Raw genomic sequence first — 22,793 nt, 5'->3', positions numbered from 1 at the left:
CTGTAGCATCCGGTAAAATCAGTGAGATTGGACAGTGCTTACAATTGCAGATTGTAAGATTCAATAGAGTTGAAATAAATACAGATTGTAATCACAAAACAAGAAGAAATACTCTAAATAATCAATTCTGTCTAAAAAGATTGAGATTTGTATAGCTGGCATTTAAAAGGGCAAAATTCAGAACTATTATTGCATTTTATATTTTTGATTATTTAAAAAAAAATGTGCACATAGATTACTGGTGTAACATGTGGCTAGATTTATAAACAGCTCCATTTGCTGTTTCACACACACAGCGTCACCCAGAAAATGTATAGGGCACAGGCAGCCATTACAAGGATTCCAGAGCATTATTTGGCAGATTGTACTGTTGCTACAGCAAGTTTGTTGTGATGAGCGAAAAGGAGACATTAAGCACTGTTTTTTTTTTTTTTGGTAAGCATCATCCCTCTCTCAGTGCTGAAGACTTGAATAACTAAATGTTATATGTTACCCAAAGAGGCATGAAGAGAACAAACATGTAGAGTTATTTATTTAGTGCATTTGATTTCTTTAGGCCGGGCATCAACAAAGTGTCATGGGGGACAATTATATCCACAACTGAAAGTTCATTAAGTACTTGTTTACTCAATTTTAACTTCAGGTTGAATGTGAAGCCACCCTGCAGAAAGCAGATACTGTCAGCTGTTGAGATAACAGCTGGGCCTTTCCCAGAGAGGGAGGTGGGGCTGAATAAGCAAGGTTTGTTTACAAGAGCACTCCTTCAAAACAGCCTCAGCTGAAGTGCAGCCTCTTCTAAGCACTTCAGGGCCTGGTCTACATGTAAACAGGGACAGGAAACATCCGACTAAACTGCATCCCTCACTCACTACCAGCCTCCCCCGGTGCAGAACCTCACCACCACTATACACAACTGCAAGAAATGGACTAAAATTGACACAAATCATTTAGACTTTTTCTTCGGTGGTTTTAAAGTGAGTACACATTTATTATCAAGTTTAAATTCATGTTTAATACAATTCCAAATAATCTCATCTGGCTAGATTTGTTATATTCCTTTAATACAGGTATAAGTGTAGAATCTAGAGGTCCAACCCTGGTCCTGGAGCACTCCTGTCCAGCAGGTTTTAGAGATCACCCTTGTATCATTAATTTATAAACACCTGGAAGAATTTCATTCTGATCAGTGAAGCAGGAGGTTTGGTAAATTTAGTCCTTTAGATACTATTGGAGCAATTATCTGAATATTTGCAGCCTCCTGAGGCACGAATTTCCTTAGTTGACTTGCTAAATTGATTTATTACTCACATGCGTTCCCATTATTTAGAAATTGGTGATTTAGGGTGACCTATAAGATTAAGTGGATTGGGGCTCTCCAGAACCAGGGTTGGAGTCCACTGATCTACACTTATGTATATATTCAAAGAATGAATTCAGCACCAGCTGATTCAATTGGAAAGAAGATTTCACTTTCACATGTTATGTCTTTTCTGCTTAGTGTGCGGGATTCACTTCCAAATTTTGCTGAACAATATTTATATGTTTGGTACTATGATAAGTAAAACAGATATAACAGAGAGAACTTAGTTCATGCAAAGAACCTTAGATGTCTTTTCTTGGAGTGCTGTATGATCAGGATGAAGCTTTGTGCCCAACGTCCCATTCTGCAGAGTGAGAAACACCAGTAAATTGTCTGTGTCATGCCTCGTTTCCATTTCCTACTGGAAGTAAGATTTGGACAATTTGAAAAGTGTTCCACAGCCATGTAAAAGCACTTTGTATCATAATTTGTATTTTTTCAACTACAAAGAGTTTAGAAAACGCTCAACGAGAAAAACTACAAATCAGGTGAGCCAGAGGAGAAGGCTATATTTTTTAAACTTAAGAATATTCAAAAATGGTTTCCAGCATGCTGTTGGATACTTAATACTGAATACTCTTGTACCCAGTGACATTTTTCTTCTAAAATAATGACTGTCAAGGTAAGCCATCCTATGACATGTGTCTTAAACACCAGGTAGCAGATGAGCTGAAACAAAGGCAGTGCAACAGCCAGTAGTCTCAAAGGAAATGAATTATTAATTATGTTATGAAGATTCTCCTGTCTCAGCCTGCACAGAACAACAAGTGAAACTATTATTTAAATTATGATGACTAAAACCCCAGAGGTCTTTTTAGCTAGTCATGACGGCATTCTTATTGTGACTTCTATTCTATTGCCAATGTTTCACAATTTCAGAGCAACAGTAAATATTTCTGTGTCCGTGGCGTTTGTTTGCCTTTAAAGGACAGGGCAAGACGCCACCATGGGGAGGTTCAGACCTCTCTGTTTTCCGTGTCAAAGGGTGCCCGTGTTAAAGTTCAGAAGGGTAACACGTCTATTGATACTAACTCATTGATGCCAGAGCTTTCTTGGCCCTTATTTATTGCAGTGAACACAAGTGGGACTGAAAATATTTGTTTGGAGACATTCCATACCTTGTTTGGTCTTCTTATGAAATGGGGAAATATTTTCATAATTCACTTCTTTTCATGCCTGAACTGTCAAAAAGGTTGTGTAGACATTTAGTACACATTGTAGCCAGTGAAAAGCTCAAAGAAAAACCTGTAGGTACCCTCCTTCTAAATAAACTGTGTAATGTACTGTAAGGTTGTAAAGTAAGGTTGTGGAATGGCCAAAAGCAAACTTTTCAGTATATATGTTCAAACACTAGCATCTTTCCCCTCAAAGCTCATATTGCAAATATGTTTGTTACATCATCCTCTCATTTCATATCAAGTCCATGGGCTCGAAAAATTACATAACTTAGTAGAACAGCATACAGCTTTGGTTATCAACTGGGTTATATGGGAATAAAATAAGTGGATTGGGAGAGAGGAGGTTTGTGTTTGGCATTAACTTCAAGGGTAAATAAGTTTTAACACCAAATAAAACTTGTGAGTAAAGGCAAGCCGTTGTTTCTATCAAGAACTAAAAGCAGTTCAAAGGGTTCAGAAGTGAAGTGCATTATTGGAAAATGGTAATGGTGACACAGTGTTTTTGTTTAGTTTTTCCTTTATTTTCTAAATAGCAGCAGACGCTTCACCCAGGCCTTATTAGAGAATTGCAAAGTAATATAAATAAAAGAAAATCTATTATCCATCTGATTAAGAGGGCAGACCTATTTATAGGCTCCCTTGTAAAATATCTTTATTAAACATATAACCAACATAACTAGCTGTCAGGACTGGCATCTCACAACAGCTCATTCCATTAAATCAAAGGAAAATATGACCTAATCAAGCTATAATTGGGCATCACAGGCTACATGATTCTTTTAGTTAAAAAAAAAAAAAAAGACTCATATGATGTTGCACCAAGAGTAGTTGGTAACACTTTACAGTAATTCATAAAATATTAAACAGCTACTTTTACTTGTTCCATATGTTCTCTCTCACAAGCAGAGTGTTGCACAATGGCAGGAATACAAAGCATCTTGATATTTCGACACAGTAAAAGCCCTGTTGAGTCCCCAAAAAAGTAAAATGTTTGTAGACATTGTTATAACGCTTAACAGGGTGTAGAGGGAGAGTTACAGCCCCAACAATAGTAGTATACATTCAGGTAGTATGATCATCTTGTTAATCCAATAGTATGACACATTCAGCGGTAACACTTTGTATAATGATGTCATTAATACATGATTGGTAAATAGTTGATTAAACAATTAGAAACCATTAATAATTCAATGCATAAATGATCAATAATCCTCTATATGATATGATTTATAATTTAGCTCCCAAAACACTAATTTGTTTACATGTTTGTGGGGACAAAGGATAAATGATATATTATAAAGATTTATTGATAATTAATCAATTAAATAGGTTTATAAACAATTGACCAATTTACCAATCCTTTATTAATGACACCATAATATAAAATGTTATCCATTCAGCAGTAATAATCAGGACAGGGATGTGATTTTGCTATGAGACAGGGCACAACTATTATCATTATAAGATGGATCAGAATCAGGATCATTTTACTCAGTGCCACCAAACACTGAGGTAACTTTTTTTTTTATCCTAGGCAGAGTTTCCAGCATTTCAGGTTCCTTTCTGACATGAGCTCAGGAAGGACAGAGACAGAAAGTGAAACTTTTGAAACCAAATATATATATTTTTTACTTTCCTTATGCAACTGGAACTGATGCACTTCAGCTACATGAATTTTCGAGGCCCCACACTGAAGTGCACTGAACCGCAAGCATGTTGAAGTTGACCCAATGATATTTTTCCTGGTATTACAGTTTCAAAATAAATACTAGGAAAGGCCTAACTTTTCCGAAGCCAACAGTTCTTAAAAAAGAGGAAAACAACAATTACAGAGGGAATTAAGGACATTAAGCGTTCAATGAGATTGATCCTCGCGTAGATTTTTCTAAGTAAATAAATAGTAAATGATATGATCTGGAGATCTGTGTGACATCAATGGAGGAGAGAAGAATACGAACACAAAAGTAAACTTTATTTAACTTTAAAACGACCCCTCTGAAAAGTGCTACCGCTGGGTTCTTGGTTTCAGATTACTGTAAACTTGACTTTATTTTTCACTTATTTTTCTGGGCCTTTTCAACTGTTGTAAGACCAGGAATTTGTATTCTGGGTTGTTGCCAATAACTTTAATTGAGAAGGGCACATTTTGTTTTCGCATTACACAAAAGAGACTTTAAATAATGGAAGGGAAAGAAAAAAAAACATGTTGTGTAACCAACTCATAAAGGAACTAAAATTTGTTAAACATAAGTTATTGAAACCACCTGTGCTTGTTTTACTAAATAACAATATGTTCTATAGACCAAGTTTATATTATGGCAATTAGGCCTAATAAAGGAATAACATTACACTAATGCAGGATTACACACTTGTATAAGCATTACTAGACAGCGTAGGGTGGTAATAATATAGTGTTTCTCCTTGATGAGATAATTGCACCATGTTTCTTTAAAAAAAAAAACCTTCGGGGCTTCATCTTTGGACAGTTAATCCCTTAGCTCATTTTTGCTATTGCCCTCTATGTTTTGTAAAACCATCTGTTGCACCATTTAATTTCTTACTTGTTGTGTATTCTATTTTTTTCATGCTTAGACTACTTTTCATTATACTAATAAAATAACTACCTATTACAGCACAAATGGCTTTAGAAATCATTACTCAGATGTGAATGAGATTGAATAGAACAGGAAAGCCCTCTGCTTTACAGCTGTGAGTATGAAGCCACTGTGCTACACTGAATTGCTTCCCTGGTATACTTCCTGTCATCAGTATTTCTTCTCAGAAAATATTGGATTATTTAATTGATTTTGGGTACCATGGTTAATAATTAAGCTTTGAAATTAATTACTTGAACTGTAAGGACTTCACATAAGCTCAACCCTGACAGTTAACAAAGAAGCCATTTGGCACATCTTTACTTCCATCTTTGGAAGGTTGCATGGATAGTTGCAACTATTTGGATAGGGAGCTTCTTTCAAACACCCAATTCTCCATGTGAATTGCCTTTTGGCTTTATGTTTTCAGCACTTCCTAACCTTGTTTCCACTGGGTTAATTCCTTTCACAATGGCACATTCCTCCAATCAAGTCATCTTTTAGTTTTCTCTGTTCCAGGCAACAAGTTTTTCCTTCGATTGCTTGATTAAGACATTCCTTTCAGACATGGCATTAGTCTTGCTATGCTCCTCGTAATCCCCTTAAGAGCAGTAATTGGTTTGGAATTGTTGGCTCAGATGGAATAGAGCCACCTACTGGTCCACGAATGACGATAACGCTCTGCCTCAACTGTGATGTCTCCTTTCTAATTACTTACCAGCCCCAACTGCTATTAGCTTGGAACATCTGATCTAGTCAAACATCTAGGTGGGATAGCTACTGTGACATAGCCAGTGTTGGGGTCGTTACTCATAAAACGTAATATATTAGTCATTATTCGACTAAATAAACTAACTTAAAGCCGTGGGGTACCTTAGTTCTCGGGTAAGTAGTGTAGAAATCTGCGAATGAATCCGGCTGGACGATATTATCTTTCTTCCACATTAGTTTTATTAATTGGCAACTTCATTACAAAGGCTCAGCAATACTAGAAAACAAAGTAGGCTAATCTGCTCTAAACTGGGTAGCAATTAAAAAATGTCCTGCACGGGATTCACTGCTATGGAGGCTATTAGGGTACAAAATAAATCAGCACTGTAAAATCAAACTAAATATTGCAATGTGCTAGCTTCATTATAACTATTCACAAAACTAACAGCACTTAATCATTTACTTTGAGAAAATCTTTCAGTATATATCAACGTAGAAATAAAAGTAACATCTGTAACCCATATCAGGAAATAAAAAAGCACAAAACTTGGCAAAGGCTTATGATCACTGTTGCCTGTATTAAACTATATGAACATTGAACGATAAAATCCTGCCTTACTTTTATAAATGAAGAAGGCGATTGGCCACATCAAAAGACTGACAAGTGTCTTCTGCAAGCGATTGGCTGTGTTAAACGTGTGGGCGTGGGTTTCATAACCCTTACAGTTCAGATTGAATTTACTGCAGCATGTTTCCGATTTAAACACCACATTTACAGTGAGGGAAAAAAGTATTTGATCCCTTGCTGATTTTGTATGTTTGCCCACTGACAAAGAAATGATCAGTCTATAATTTTAATGGTAGGTGTATTTTAACAGTGAGAGACAGAATAACAGCAAAAAAATCCAGAAAAACGCATTTCAAAAAAGTTATACATTGATTGGCATGTCAATGAGTGAAATAAGTATTGGATCCCCTATCAATCAGCAAGATTTCTGGCTCCCAGGTGTCTTTTATACAGGTAACGAGCTGAGATTAGGAGCACTCTCTTAAAGGGAGTACTCCTAATCTCAGCTTGTTACCTGTATAATAGACGCCTGTCCACAGAAGCAATCAATCAATCAGATTCCAAACTCTCCACCATGGCCAAGACCAAAGAGCTGTCCAAGGATGTCAGGGACAAGATTGTAGACCTACACAAGGCTGGAATGGGCTACAAGACCATCGCCAAGCAGCTTGGTGAGAAGGAGACAACAGTTGGTGCAATTATTCGCAAATGGAAGAAACACAAAATAACTGTCAGTCTCCCTCGGTCTGGGGCTCCATGCAAGATCTCACCTCGTGGAGTTTCAATGATCATGAGATCGGTGAGGAATCAGCCCAGAACTACACAGGAGGATCTTGTTAATGATCTCAAGGCAGCTGGGACCATAGTCACCAAGAAAACAATTGGTAACACACTACGCCGTGAAGGACTGAAATCCTGCAGCGCCCGCAAGGTCCCCCTGCTCAAGAAAGCACATGTACAGGCTCGTCTGAAGTTTGCCAACATCTGAATGATTCAGAGGAGAACTGGGTGAAAGTGTTGTGGTCAGATGAGACCAAAATCGAGCTCTTTGACATCAACTCAACTCGCCGTGTTTGGAAGAAGGAGGAATGACCCCAAGAACACCATCCCCACCGTCAAACATGGAGGTGGAAACATTATGCTTTGGGGGTGTCTTTCTGCTAAGGGGACAGGACAACTGCACCGCATCAAAGGGACGATGGACGGGGCCATGTACCATCAAATCTTGGGTGAGAACCTCCTTCCCTCAGCCAGGGCATTGAAAATGGGTCGTGGATGGGTATTCCAGCATGACAATGACCCAAAACACACAGCCAAGACAACAAAGGAGTGGCTCAAGAAGAAGCACATTAAGGTCCTGGAGTGGCCTAGCCATTCTCCAGACCTTAATCCCATAGAAAATCTGTGGAGGGAGCTGAAGGTTCGAGTTGCCAAACGTCAGCCTCGAAACCGTAATGACTTGGAGAAGATCTGCAAAGAGGAGTGGGACAAAATCCCTCCTGAGATGTGTGCAAACCTGGTGGCCAACTACAAGAAACGTCTGACCTCTGTGATTGCCAACGAGGGTTTTGCCACCAAGTACTAAGTCGAAGGGGTCAAATACTTATTTTCCTCATTAACATGCAAATCAATTTATAACTTTTTTGAAATGCGTTTTTCTGGATTTTTTTGTTGTTATTCTGTCTCTCACTGTTAAAATACACCTACCATTAAAATTATAGACTGATCATTTCTTTGTCAATGGGCAAACGTACAGAATCAGCAGGGGATCAAATACTTTTTTCCCTCACTGTAGGTGAATGTAGCGAGGAACCTTTCGGGGTTTTTTTAACGGAAAGTAACTGTAATATTATTACTCGAATTAAAACTCTAACCCATTATATTAACTTGTTATTAAGACAAGTAATCTTATTACAGTAGTGTGTTACATTACTAACGCATTACCCCCAACTCTGGACATAGCAACATTACAAATAAACCCTCAGCCTAAGTTACTCAACAATAATAATAAAAAAAAAAACATGAATATTACATTGTCTTGTTTCTTGAAGGCCTTATTTTAAAATAATCTTCTATAAACTTCCTTCATTGATGCCCTGCATTGTGAACCTGTGGGTAGGGATGTACTTGATTAACCTAAATCATTTCAAAGGCACGCAGAGCCCTGGCAGATTGGAAAATACATGTTCATTTCCGGCACTTCAGAAAAGATGACAGTGAGATCCAGCATGCAGAAAGAGAGGAGTTAAAAAGCAATTAGTTATGTTTTTTTTCTTTGTTGAGACTAATGAACATCACATTGAATGGCCTCCCAACAAGTTGTTTACAGTAAAAAACAATACAGCTGTTATTTACCCCTCACTGCCCCCCTGACCTTGTTGTTAGCAATAAGCTTCATAGCCGTTGGTGGGATCTTTTAATTTCACTAGGAAATGGTGAACAAGAGCACAAGATGCCAGCACTTGTGAACCACGCTTGTGGTATCTTGCATGCCAATCGATGTCTTAATTGCTTTCAGTTTGCTTTTTTTTTTTTGTATTTATTATAATTTATTTAAAATACATTTTTGCTTTCAGCAGTAAACAGGAGGTTGCCTTTTCGGATCCCCGTTCATCTATCCCTTTTAATAAGCGATAGCACGCCAGCAATTGTTTAGATTCCAGGAATAAACACCACATATCTGGTTGCAGCCCAATGGGTTTGATGAAGGGTGTATTTGGCTGGGGTATATTGCGTGATGATACAGTTGGGTCAGGAAAAGTTCTTGGATGTCGGGATGACTAGTTTTTTTTTTTTTTTTTTTTATGGCTGTTGCGTGTGTCGCTTGCAAGGGAGGGATGTTGACAAACAGTGTCTGCATAATCAGGGTTACTGCAGCTCGTGCTACTTGCATGAGAATGTTTCTAATATAAAGCTGCTGACTGTAAACCCTCTGTGTTTAGGACAATTCTCATTCACACACATTGTCACCTGGTGGCACTGAAGAATAGGCCGCAGCTGCAGGGCAAAGACTGAACAGCTTTTGTTGTTTTAAAATAAGTAATGAGATCCTCCTGCATTACATAAATTGTGCCTAAAACTAATTACTTACAAATAATGCAATTACTAAAAAAAAAAAAAAAAAAAAACATAGGAAAAATACTGTTGGGGACTTAAAAATGTGGCACAGTGATTGTTTAACACCAAAGGTTGTGTACATTGCATAAAAATGTATTTAAAAATATTAAACATACACATTTATATATATAATGAAAGACACTTAATGACACCTCATAAAGTCTGATGAAACTAGTATAATTGGATCTCATTTTTAAATGACAACATACAAAAGCCTGAAAATAAACATATAGATTATCCAACTAATCCAAACAATACCAATGCTTTACAAATGCAGTAACCTGTTTAGACTCTGTTCCACATGGTTTTATTTGAAGGTATAAAAGGTATAACATATTTTACATTACTGAAGTAATCACTCATTACCAAAAAGCTAAACAAAATCAGAGATGGCACTGTAAGTGTAAAAGATGGGTCCCAGCAGCTGTGAAGTCATCGGTCTAAACCACATTTTATAATAACATGATCTCTTCTACAAACCCCCAACCCAAACGAGCTGACGCCATCCGCCAGTGTAATAACATTGCGGGGTTATTTAACAAAAAAAAAAAAAAGCCTGCTTTCAGCAAGTTTACAGATGCTGCAGCTAAGAAAGAAACTTGCAGAACAAATGTTATCCCGACACACAAAGCAAACTCTGAGCCAAGTGGCCATGATGGGGGTAGGAAGCATTTAGAGCTGGCTAAAAGCCTGACCACCACTTTAATACAATAAATTTAGAGGATGACAAAAAAGGCAGAAGGACCTCCTGTGAAGTCTTGCAGCAGCTGAAGTTGTTTTGTGAGTTGTATAGATGTACATGACTGCTTGATGGGAGGTCAGTTTCTTTCTTTATCAAGACTAACATTGTTTGCCTTTCCCCCACCTCCCCCAGCCTCTTGCTGTATTTAATTTTGTTTCTGCTATATGATCTCAATGTAAAGACAGACGAGCAACCTGGTTACAGTAGCCATCAAATTTCAATGCCAATTGTGGAGTGATCCTGAAAGTTTGTGCTGTTGTTCTTTTCCCAGATCCCCTCCCCTGAATGGTGCCCATGTTTCTGACCATAGCTTGAATAGAACACAGCAGCAAAGTTCATATAAAGCTCACCAGCCGCCTGCATTCTTTCTCAAGGATGCATCACAGTCTTGAAATGTGCTGCCAGCCCTGTCTGTAGTCATCCCACTTGGCTTTTCTGGACAGTCTACAGTCAACAATTATGAAGTTTCTGGCTTATTGAGTATGCATCTCATTCATATCTGAGCTCTGATTTCACAAAGGGAAAAACATGGAATTCTTGCATTAGAAAGAGAGAGAGAGAAAATAAATCATAACAACGGTTGCATTATTGTCCACTCATGGAAGCCATATGTCCTTGAAAAACAGGATTCCGAGCATTCCTCAGGACAAGAGCTGGAATCAAACAAAGAGGGTCCAGGATCAATATTATCTCTTGTGAGAAACAACGCCAGAACCATTTCAGAGATACAATTGCCAAAGAGTTTTGTCCTTTTTTCAGTTTTTGCTTTAAAAATTGGCCAAAGTAAGCTACAATGGGTTGAACGTCTGCAATCTTTTAAAATTCTAGGAGGGTGTTCAAACAACGTGATGTTATACAAACTCGCTATTATTGTTCCTTCTTATTTATGATGCATTCTCTCAGGTCAGTATTCTGTGATTCAGTAGGAATTCAAACAAAAGTTGTAGTTATGTTTTTCTTGTGGTTGGCAGAAGTGGTATTATATTTATGATAGTATAGAGTCACTTGGGGCTGTTGTGTGTCAATCCCGCATCACATACCCCTGCCAGCACATACCCTTCTATGTCCAAGTGTAGACTGAGGATGAAGGACAGCAAACACATCAAGTTCTCAGTTGTCCAAGAAGAACGTTGAAGTAAGGATGCTTTGCATATTTGTAACTATGTTTGAATCCCAATGTACACAAAGTCTGGGTGTGAATGCAAGACAAAAATAAGTACACACATTCTGCTTTCTCTTGTTGTAGTTCTAACATGGCCTGGGCATTTTGTGATACCCTTCCCATGCACCCCATCTCTCTGAGAGAACTTACAATTACTTCCCTTCTGGAACACGCACGTGAGCCTGTGGAAATATAATTGCAGGGTTGTTTGTGAACTAGGCTGCTCTGGTATTATGGTAAATATTTCAAAAGGACCTTTCCTTCAGTCTCCCAGTGTTGAACAGCCTCCATGCTTAGAACATCAATTCTTTATTCCTCTGTATCATCTGTGTTAGAAGAAACAGCTGTCACTTATTTGAACAGGAAATAAAGGAAACTCTTAAAAGTGATTTGCATACTAGACTCTGGTAATAAATTTCCTCTAAACTTCCTGGGCAGTCAATGTACTCATTTTCTGTGAATTACAATGACCACAGGCTTCTGTAAGAGCTTCTGAAGTTCCCCTGCGATATGTATGTATGTTTGTTTTTCTCCTTTCCAGGCCTACTGCTAGTTTGCATTAAATTAGATAGGAAGTGTTCAAGTGAGACTTGGGTAACGTTGCCTACATGAAAAAATTAACATTGGTTGGATACCAGTAATATATTTTATATATTTAGACAACCTTGTTTTGTCTTATTTTATTATAAGATATAATGTTATTTCTTACATTTATAGACTCTTCTGCACAATGTAAGTGCTGACATACACCAATACAATATGTTATGTCATGTGCAGTGCAACTGCCTGCTCTTTATTTTTAAGGTTTAAACAATGTTCAGAGTCCATGTCATATAGCAAAAGGTTGATACACAAACAAGGTTCTCATACAAACAAAAGTCAATACACTGGAACCACTACATCGCTCAAGCACAGGACTTGTATCGCCTACACTTCCCTCTCCACACTAAAGCACAACCACTTCCTTATATAGGAACCCCACCCCAATCAGCAACAGGCGTGTGGCATTATCCTGCTGATTGCCACTTGTGCAGACCCAGTTGTATCTTGGGATCTATAGTCTTTTTGATGTCCACCATTTTAACTGCAATGAACAAACAACAAGACACAGTTTATAGACACAGTGTCCTCTATCCTGGGTACGGACTCCTGAGCATGTGTGCCCTAATGTACCGTCCTTCCTGTACCATAACAAGCACCTAACCACAATATGTTACCTGCTAGGAATGCAAAACAGTGAGAAAGATCTGAAATCATACAGACAGCTCTCTCAAACTCTGGTATTCACTTAATGGAGGAAAAAACAGGAATGTGAAACACAACTGAGAGTGCATATGTAAAATGTTATTATTATTAATGTTGCCTTTTGGTGATTAAAGTGATTTTACTTAATTTGTAATACCTTGGTGGTTAGTTTAGATAACTTGGTAGACAAATGAATCACCTCAGTGTAAACACAAATTTTAGTTAGGGAAAAAAAATCTATTTTTAAACTATGCTTATTGGTGGGTAATAAGCACCTCTTGGTGAAATGAGGTAGCCGCCCTGAAGGAAGATACTTTTTACAATGCCAAGACTTATTTGACCTAATATCACCCATGTCTAACACTTGCTACACTTGATTTTTAAAGCTATCTATTAACTATATACACATATATATACACTCACCTAAAGGATTATTAGGAACACCTGTTCAATTTCTCATTAATGCAATTATCTAACCAACCAATCACATGGCAGTTGCTTCAATGCATTTAGGGGTGTGGTCCTGGTCAAGACAATCTCCTGAACTCCAAACTGAATGTCTGAATGGGAAAGAAAGGTGATTTAAGCAATTTTGAGCGTGGCATGGTTGTTGGTGCCAGACGGGCCGGTCTGAGTATTTCACAATCTGCTCAGTTACTGGGATTTTCACGCACAACCATTTCTAGGGTTTACAAAGAATGGTGTGAAAAGGGAAAAACATCCAGTATGCGGCAGTCCTGTGGGCAAAAATGCCTTGTTGATGCTAGAGGTCAGAGGAGAATGGGCCGACTGATTCAAGCTGATAGAAGAGCAACTTTGACTGAAATAACCACTCGTTACAACCGAGGTATGCAGCAAAGCATTTGTGAAACCACAACATGTACAACCTTGAGGCGGATGGGCTACAACAGCAGAAGACCCCACCGGGTACCACTCATCTCCACTACAAATAGGAAAAAGAGGCTACAATTTGCACAAGCTCACCAAAATTGGACAGTTGAAGACTGGAAAAATGTTGCCTGGTCTGATGAGTCTTGATTTCTGTTGAGACATTCAGATGGTAGAGTCAGAATTGGGATCCATCATGCCTTGTTACCACTGTGCAGATTGGTGGTGGTGGTGGTGTAATGGTGTGGGGGATGTTTTCTTGGCACACTTTAGGCCCCTTAGTGCCAATTGGGCATCGTTTAAATGCCACGGCCTTCCTGAGCATTGTTTCTGACCATGTCCATCCCTTTATGACCACCATGTATCCATCCTCTGATGGCTACTTCCAGCAGGATAATGCACCATGTCACAAAGGTCGAATCATTTCAAATAGGTTTCTTGAACATGACAATGATTTCACTGTACTAAACTGGCCCCCACAGTCACCAGATCTCAACCCAATAGAGCATCTTTGGGATGTGGTGGAACGGGAGCTTCGTGCCCTGGATGTGCACTCCACAAATCTCCATCAACTGCAAGATGCTATCCTATCAATATGGGCCAACATTTCTAAAGAATGCTTTCAGCACCTTGTTGAATCAATGCCACGTAGAATTAATGCAGTTCTGAAGGCGAAAGGGGGTCAAACACAGTATTAGTATGGTGTTCCTAATAATCCTTTAGGTGAGTGTATATAGACTTTTTAAAGTGTGGATTCCCACAGCAAATCTATTCAAGGCAAGTTTACATTAAACCAATAATTAAAGGCTACATATTCACAATTTAATATTATGAAAGAAACAATAAGAACATAAGAAAGTTTACAAACGAGTGGAGGCCATTCAACCCATTGTGCTCGTTTGATGTCCATTAATAACTAAGTGATCCAAGGATCCTATCCAGTCTATTTTTAAATGTTCAAAAATTTTCAGCTTCAACCACATCGCTGGGGAGTTTGTCCCAGATTGTGACGACTCTCTGTGTAAAGAAGCATCTCCTGTTTTCCATCTTGAATGCCTTGAATCCCAATTTCTATTTGTGTCCCCGGGTGCATGTGTCCCTGCTGATCTGGAGAAGCTCCTCTGGTTTGATTTGGACGATCCTTTTCATGATTTTGAAGACTTGAATCAAGTCCCCACGTAGTCTCCTCTGTTCCAGGGTGAAAAGGTTCAGTTCCTCAGTCTCTCAGTAGGACATTCCCTTCAGACCTGGAATAAGTCTGTTTGCTCTCCTCTGAACTGCCTCTAGAGCAGCGATATCTTTCTTGAAGTGTGGAGCCCAGAACTGTCCACAGTATCCAGATGAGCTCTAACTAGTGCATTGTACAGTCTGAACATCACTGCCCTTGTTCTCAATTCTACACTTTTGACAATATACCCTAACATCCTGTTTGCCTTTTTTATTGCTTCCCCACATTGTTTGGATGGAGAAAGTGAGGAGTCCACGTAGACTCCTAGGTGTTTCTCATGCGTTACTTCATCTAGTTCTATTCCTCACAGTGTAATTATAGTGGACATTTTTGTTACCTGCATGTAATACCTTGCACTTGTCCACATTGAATTTCATCTGCCAGGTGTCAGCCCATAACTGAATATTATCTAAGTCCCTTTGAATAGCCTGTGCTGCCGAGATTGTATCTGCTGAGCCACCTATTTTAGTATCATCTGCAAATTTGACAAGTTTGCTAACTATCCCAGGGTCCAGATCATTAATATAGATTAGAAAAAGCAAAGGCCTAGTACTGATCCCTGTGGAACTCCACTAACAACCTCACTCCAGTTAGAAGCGACTCCTCTAATCGACACCCTGTTTCCTATACATCAACCATAATCCATCTACTTACATTACCCTGAAAGCCTACAGCTTCCAATTTGAGGATCAGTCTTTGGTGTGGAACCTTATCAAAAGCTTTTTGAAAATCTAAGTATATCATATCATATGTTTTCATGTGATCTACAGCTGCAGTTGCATGTTAAAAAAACTCCAATAAATTAGTAAGACATGATCTGCCTCGTCTAAACCCATGTTGACTATCTCCAAGAATATGGTTTTCATTAAGATGCTCCTCTATTTTCTGTCTAATCATTTTTTCCAACATTTTACAGGTGATGCAGGTGAGACTGATTGGTCTGTAATTTCCTGGCTCAGTTTTGTCCCCTTTCTTGTGGATTGGTATGACATTTGCCCTCTTCCAGTCAGTTGGCACATCCCCTGTTCTAAGTGTCATTTGGAATATTTGAGTTAGTGGCCTATACATAATTTCCTTCATTTCTTGAAGTACTGTTGGAAATATACCATCTGGCCCAGGTGATTTGTTTGTTTTTAATTCTGCTAGTCCCTTTAGTACCTCCTCCTCATTTATTCTGATCTCTCTTAGGGTTTGACTGGACTGACACCGATGGGGATTTTTCTCTTCCTTAAACACAATAAATTGCTCTCCAGGAACAGAGGTGGTATCAGCCATACCACAAGTAACTGCACGATAAGCTTAACTCCACAAGGAAGTAGTATTTCTATGGTACTCCCACCAACATAATACATGAACTTTCCATATGCCAAAAATCAAATACATTTAAATATACTTAAGTCTGCTTCATGACTGTAAGGAGACTATGTGCAATCATACATGAAGCATATGTGGAAGTACTGCATAGCAACACAGCAATAGACTTTATATATGCTTTATTAAGTATTTGGTCATTCAAACACATTACCTATGTCATAGCTCTGTGGGAACCACCATGGAGTATTACGGCAAAGATTTCACTGATGATTTATGTGATTGAAAATCTGTGTTGTCTAAACATATGGCAATTGTCTTAAAGGAATTGTAGCAGTCCTACAGAAGTCCAAATTGCAAAATTATACAATGTCACAGGACAACAATGGACATGCTAACCATTTTGGAAGCAAACTAGAAGGTCCTAGAGCTTTTGCAGAAGAACAGGTCAATTAATCTTATTAATTAAAAATACCTTATTCTAATTGACAGAACTAAGATCTGCAAAACTTGCTCTTGACGGACAGTGCAAAATGTTTAAATTAATCCGCTGGTCTGAGTTATTATATACACTCACCTAAAGGATTATTAGGAACACCATACTAATACTGTGTTTGACCCCCTTTCGCCTTCAGAACTGCCTTAATTCTACGTGGCATTGATTCAACAAGGTGCTGAAAGCATTCTTTAGAAATGTTGGCCCATATTGATAGGATAGCATCTTGCAGTTGATGGAGATTTGTGGGATGCACATCCAGGGCACGAAGCTCCCGTTCCACCACATCCCAAAGATGCTCTATTGGGTTGAGATCTGGTGACTGTGGGGGCCAGTTTAGTACAGTGAACTCATTGTCATGTTCAAGAAACCTATTTGAAATGATTCGACCTTTGTGACATGGTGCATTATCCTGCTGGAAGTAGCCATCAGAGGATGGGTACATGGTGGTCATAAAGGGATGGACATGGTCAGAAACAATGCTCAGGTAGGCCGTGGCATTTAAACAATGCCCAATTGGCACTAAGGGGCCTAAAGTGTGCCAAGAAAACATCCCCCACACCATTACACCACCACCACCAGCCTGCACAGTGGTAACAAGGCATGATGGATCCATGTTCTCATTCTGTTTACGCCAAATTCTGACTCTACCATCTGAATGTCTCAACAGAAATCAAGACTCATCAGACCAGGCAACATTTTTCCAGTCTTCAACTGTCCAATTTTGGTGAGCTTGTGCAAATTGTAGCCTCTTTTTCCTATTTGTAGTGGAGATGAGTGGTACCCGGTGGGGTCTTCTGCTGTTGTAGCCCATCCGCCTCAAGGTTGTACATGTTGTGGTTTCACAAATGCTTTGCTGCATACCTCGGTTGTAACGAGTGGTTATTTCAGTCAAAGTTGCTCTTCTATCAGCTTGAATCAGTCGGCCCATTCTCCTCTGACCTCTAGCATCAACAAGGCATTTTTGCCCACAGGACTGCCGCATACTGGATGTTTTTCCCTTTTCACACCATTCTTTGTAAACCCTAGAAATGGTTGTGCGTGAAAATCCCAGTAACTGAGCAGATTGTGAAATACTCAGACCGGCCCGTCTGGCACCAACAACCATGCCACGCTCAAAATTGCTTAAATCACCTTTCTTTCCCATTCAGACATTCAGTTTGGAGTTCAGGAGATTGTCTTGACCAGGACCACACCCCTAAATGCATTGAAGCAACTGCCATGTGATTGGTTGGTTAGATAATTGCATTAATGAGAAATTGAACAGGTGTTCCTAATAATCCTTTAGGTGAGTGTATAATGGCTTTACATGAGACACAAAGGGAAAGAAAAATGTATATATAATGTGATATCTGCATTTCTTGCTTGCATTCACTATTAAGCATTCTGACAAGGAGGGTCTAACTTCTGAGCACATCTGGGGTATCAAATTATGGAAAACAACTTAGGTGATGCTGTTACAAACTATATAAGAAATGGTGAAACAAGCTTGACTCATTTACCAGTTTTACTGTGTGTATTTATTTACCTTATCCCACTAAAGGAAAAGAGCACAGTTCAGTTTAAGTCAAACAGGTGGCTAGAGGTAAGTTCCTTATTTATATATTTCATTATGTACAGTATGAAATAAAGGTGATGTGATGAGAAAGCTAACAATGGCTTTAACTGAGAAAACCAAGAAAGGATGAGAGATGCCCGTTGTCATATTACTGTATTGACACAATACAACAATATTACAATAGACAAAAATGAAAGGAAGAGACCGCAATATTCTCAAGCAATTTAAAGATGGTTTTCTAGTAGAAAAAAAAAAAAAAGTATTGTTGAACTCACGGTTTCTTCAAAGTGTCTTTCTGTTCGAACCACAGTCTCCCTGAATGAAATCTGCAGAAGAGACTCTGTGCAGCCTGGAGCTATTTCTGATGTTACCAAACTTAGCTTTCAAATTGACCTCACAATATGTCTTTGAGTGTTTTTAAATGGTGCCTTGGTATCCTATTCATAGTAGTTCAATGATGTCACTGCTATTGATCATTTGGAACAATAGATCTGTACAACAAGCATTGATTTCCTCTGAAAAAAAAAAAAATCATGGGATTACAGTAGATAAACAGTTTGTTTTATGTACTTTGCCCTGCCATTTAACTTGTCTCTTTTTGTAATTGTGCTTCATTGCGCAACATTTTGTTGTTACAGAGATACACAGAGATTCACTCAGAGCTTTATATATATATATATATATATATATATATATATATATATATATATATGCAAATAATATAAAAAAAACTGTACTGAAAACAAATGCTAGAATAACATCTTAAAAACAGATGGAGGTTGTTTTTTGTATGTAGAAAATGTTGTTGGTATGTATTTCAGAAACCAGAAACTTGCTCTTTGAAAATCATCCAGTAAATGTGAACATAAGGACACACACACATATACAGTTAGGTCCATAAATATTTGGACAGTGACACAATTGTCATCATTTTGGCTCATTACGCCACCACAATGGATTTGAAAGGAAACAGTCAAGATTTGCTGTAAGTGTAGACTTTCATCTTTTAATTTGACGGTAGCTACATCCAAATTGGGTGAACGGTGTAGGAATTACACCCATTGTTATATGTGGTCCCCCCAATTTTAGGGGCTCAGAAGTAATTGGACTAACTAACATAATCATGAATTAAATTGTGAGTTTCAATACTTGGTTGCAAGTCTGGAACCCATAGACATCACCAGATGCTGTGTTTCTTCCCTGGTGATGCTCTGCCAGGCCTGCACTGCAGCTGTCTTTAGTTCCTGTATTTTGCCTTCAGCCAGTGAAATGCTGCTCAATTGGATTCAGGTCAGGTGATTGACTTGGCCATTGCAGAACATTCCACTTCTTCACGTTAAAAAAGTCTTGGGTTGCTTTCGCAGTATGCTTCGGGTCGTTGTCCATCTGCACTGTGAAGCGCCGTCCAATGAGTTTTGAAGCATTTGGCTGAATCTGAGCAGATAATATAGCCCTAAACACTTCAGAATTCATCCTGCTGCTTTTGCCAGCAGTCACATCATCAATAAATACCAGTTCCCTTGGCAGCCATACATGCCCATGTCATAACATGCTTCACAGATGAGGTGGTATGCTTTGGATCATGAGCAGTTCCTTCCCTTCTCCATACTCTTCTCTTCCCATCATTCTGGTACAAGTTGATCTTTGTCTCATCTGTCCATAGGATGCTGTTCCAGAACTGTACAGGGTTCTTTAGATGTTTTTTGACAAACTCTAATCTGCTCTTCCTGTTTCCTGTTTACATCTTGTGGTAAGCCCTCTGTATTTAATCTGGTGAAGTCTTCTCTTGATTGTTGACAGATATGTCTACCTCCTGGAGGGTGTTCTTGATCTGGCCAACTGTTGTGAAGGGGTTTTTCCTCACCAGGGAAATAATTCTTCTGTCATCCACCACAGTTGTTTTACATTGTCTTCCGGGCCTTTTGGTGTTCCTGAGCTCACCAGTGTGTTCTTTCTTTTTAAGAATGTACCAAATAGTTGATTTGGCCACACATAATGTTTTTGCTATTTCTCTGATTGGTTTGTTTTGATTTCTAAGTCACAACTGAGGGCAAAACGCCCCAAGAACAAGCAGGAACTAAAGACAGCTGCAGTACAGGCCTGGCAGAGCATCACCAGGGAAGAAACCCAGCATCTGGTGATGTCTATGGGTTCCAGACTTCAGGCAGTCATTGACTGCAAAGGATTTGCAACCAGGTATTGAAACTCACAATTTAATTCATGATTATGTTAGTTTTTCCAAATACTTCTGAACCCCTAAAATTGGGGGGACCACATATAACAATGGGTGTAATTCCTACACCATTCACCAAATTTGGATGTAACTACCCTCAAATTAAAGATGAAAGTCTACACTTACAGGAAATCTTGAGTGTTTCCTTTCAAATCCATTGTGGTGGCGTATAGAGTCAAAATGATGACAATTGTGTGACTGTCCAAATATTTATGGTCCTAACTGTATGTCCCCATATAACCCCTTACATTGGCTTTAAACGTATACTGGCTTATATACCCTCTATATTTGCAGAGCCTTCTTTCCTGAATCTACTTCTGGAATACTAAGCAGGCGATACAGTGCTGAATGAAAATCAGAAAACTACACAAAACACAAGAAGTTACACAGCAAAATGCACACGTTTTTTTACAGGACACACTTTGACTTGCATGCATTTCTGAGAACCTCCAATTCTCAGCATCACCTGACTCACTGACCTGATAAAACCTCACAGCTCCTAAAGAAGCAAACATCCTGATACTGGCATGCGATTCCACTGAGAATAGCTCATTCCACAGCAGAATGAAGGCTGCTACTGCACCACGTCAGGAAACTATCAATCATGGAAGCCAGTCATAATTAAAATATTTCAAGCCTTCAGGTAATTATGAATTGCAGCAAAACAATTCTAAAATAAAAGATGGTTCAAAGGATTTTTTTTCTTCAATTATTATGATATATATCTTTATGGAAGGATATCTAAGGTCAAATGTGTTTCCTGTTAAATGGTTTCAATCTTTCATTTCCATTAGTGTCAGATTTTTTTTTTTAATTCAAATTTCCTTTGCCTCTATTTTTTATATCCTGTTATGAGCTTTGTAATCATCTTTTGTTCGAAGGCCAAACACACTGACAGATGTCCAGAGACATCTACTGATTGCCCTGCAAATAGCTTTATTTGAGGAATAGCTTTGGCATCGGAATCTGCAGGTTTCTCTTCAGTGTTTTTATCTAATCTGCAGGCAAACATTCTTAGCAAGTTTGACCATGGGACTTCCTGACCACACTGCAGAGTCAGTTTAGGAACAAATGAAAAATAATAGTTTTATTACTTAATGTATTACTATAATTCACTCATCCATCTTGAATAACTATCTCATGCCCAAAGGGCTGGGCCGTGGCTCACATGTTGAAAAATCACCTAGAGAAGACACTGCTTGTCAGGCTCTGTCAACTCTTGTATCAAAACAACAATATAATTTATATGCAGTTCTTAGTGCCATCCAATGGGTTTACATTGTTACACATTAGACCTTACTTTGTTTAAATTCAATCTTTGTAATGCTGCAAGCTTTCAGGAAACAAACAAGAACATTAGCTTATTATGTGTTGAGTCCACATATATACACTCACCTAAAGAATTATTAGGAACACCTGTTCAATTTCTCATTAATGCAATTATCTAACCAACCAATCACATGGCAGTTGCTTCAATGCATTTAGGGGTGTGGTCCTGGTCAAGACAATCTCCTGAACTCCAAACTGAATGTCTGAATGGGAAAGAAAGGTGATTTAAGCAATTTTGAGCGTGGCATGGTTGTTGGTGCCAGACGGGCCGGTCTAAGTATTTCACAATCTGCTCAGTTACTGGGATTTTCACGCACAACCATTTCTAGGGTTTACAAAGAATGGTGTGAAAAGGGAAAAACATCCAGTATGCGGCAGTCCTGTGGGCGAAAATGCCTTGTTGATGCTAGAGGTCAGAGGAGAATGGGCTGACTGATTCAAGCTGATAGAAGAGCAACTTTGACTGAAATAACCACTCGTTACAACCGAGGTATGCAGCAAAGCATTTGTGAAGCCACAACACATACAACCTTGAGGAAGATGGGCTACAACAGCAGAAGAACCCACCGGGTACCACTCATCTCCACTACAAATAGGAAAAAGAGGCTACAATTTGCACAAGCTCACCAAAATTGGACAGTTGAAGACTGGAAAAATGTTGCCTGGTCTGATGAGTCTCGATTTCTGTTGAGACATTCAGATGGTAGAGTCAGAATTTGGTGTAAACAGAATGAGAACATGGATCCATCATGCCTTGTTACCACTGTGCAGGCTGGTGGTGGTGGTGTAATGGTGTGGGGGATGTTTTCTTGGCACACTTTAGGCCCCTTAGTGCCAATTGGGCATCGTTTAAATGCCACAGCCTACCTGAGCATTGTTTCTGACCATGTCCATCCCTTTATGACCACCATGTACCCATCCTCTGATGGCTACTTCCAGCAGGATAATGCACCATGTCACAAAGGTCCAATCATTTCAAATTGGTTTCTTGAACATGACAATGAGTTCACTGTACTAAACTGGCCCCCACAGTCACCAGATCTCAACCCAATAGAGCATCTTTGGGATGTGGT

The 22,793-nt window shown here is 38.8% G+C and overlaps 1 long non-coding RNA gene across 1 annotated transcript; it reads left to right on the top strand.

Annotated features, from left to right (window-relative positions):
- The first annotated feature begins 772 nt into the window (after positions 1-772).
- Positions 773-21,573, top strand: LOC136747872 (uncharacterized). The gene is made up of 3 exons (XR_010816548.1): positions 773-974; positions 20,197-20,354; positions 20,686-21,573. It is a non-coding gene; the product is annotated as an uncharacterized LOC136747872 (long non-coding RNA).
- The last annotated feature ends 1,220 nt before the right edge of the window (positions 21,574-22,793 follow it).

The sequence above is a fragment of the Amia ocellicauda genome, chromosome 4 (assembly GCF_036373705.1).
Source record: "Amia ocellicauda isolate fAmiCal2 chromosome 4, fAmiCal2.hap1, whole genome shotgun sequence".
NCBI lineage: Eukaryota > Metazoa > Chordata > Actinopteri > Amiiformes > Amiidae > Amia > Amia ocellicauda.
Note: the sequence above shows the minus strand (reverse complement) of the source record. Positions and strands in the feature narration are given on the sequence as shown.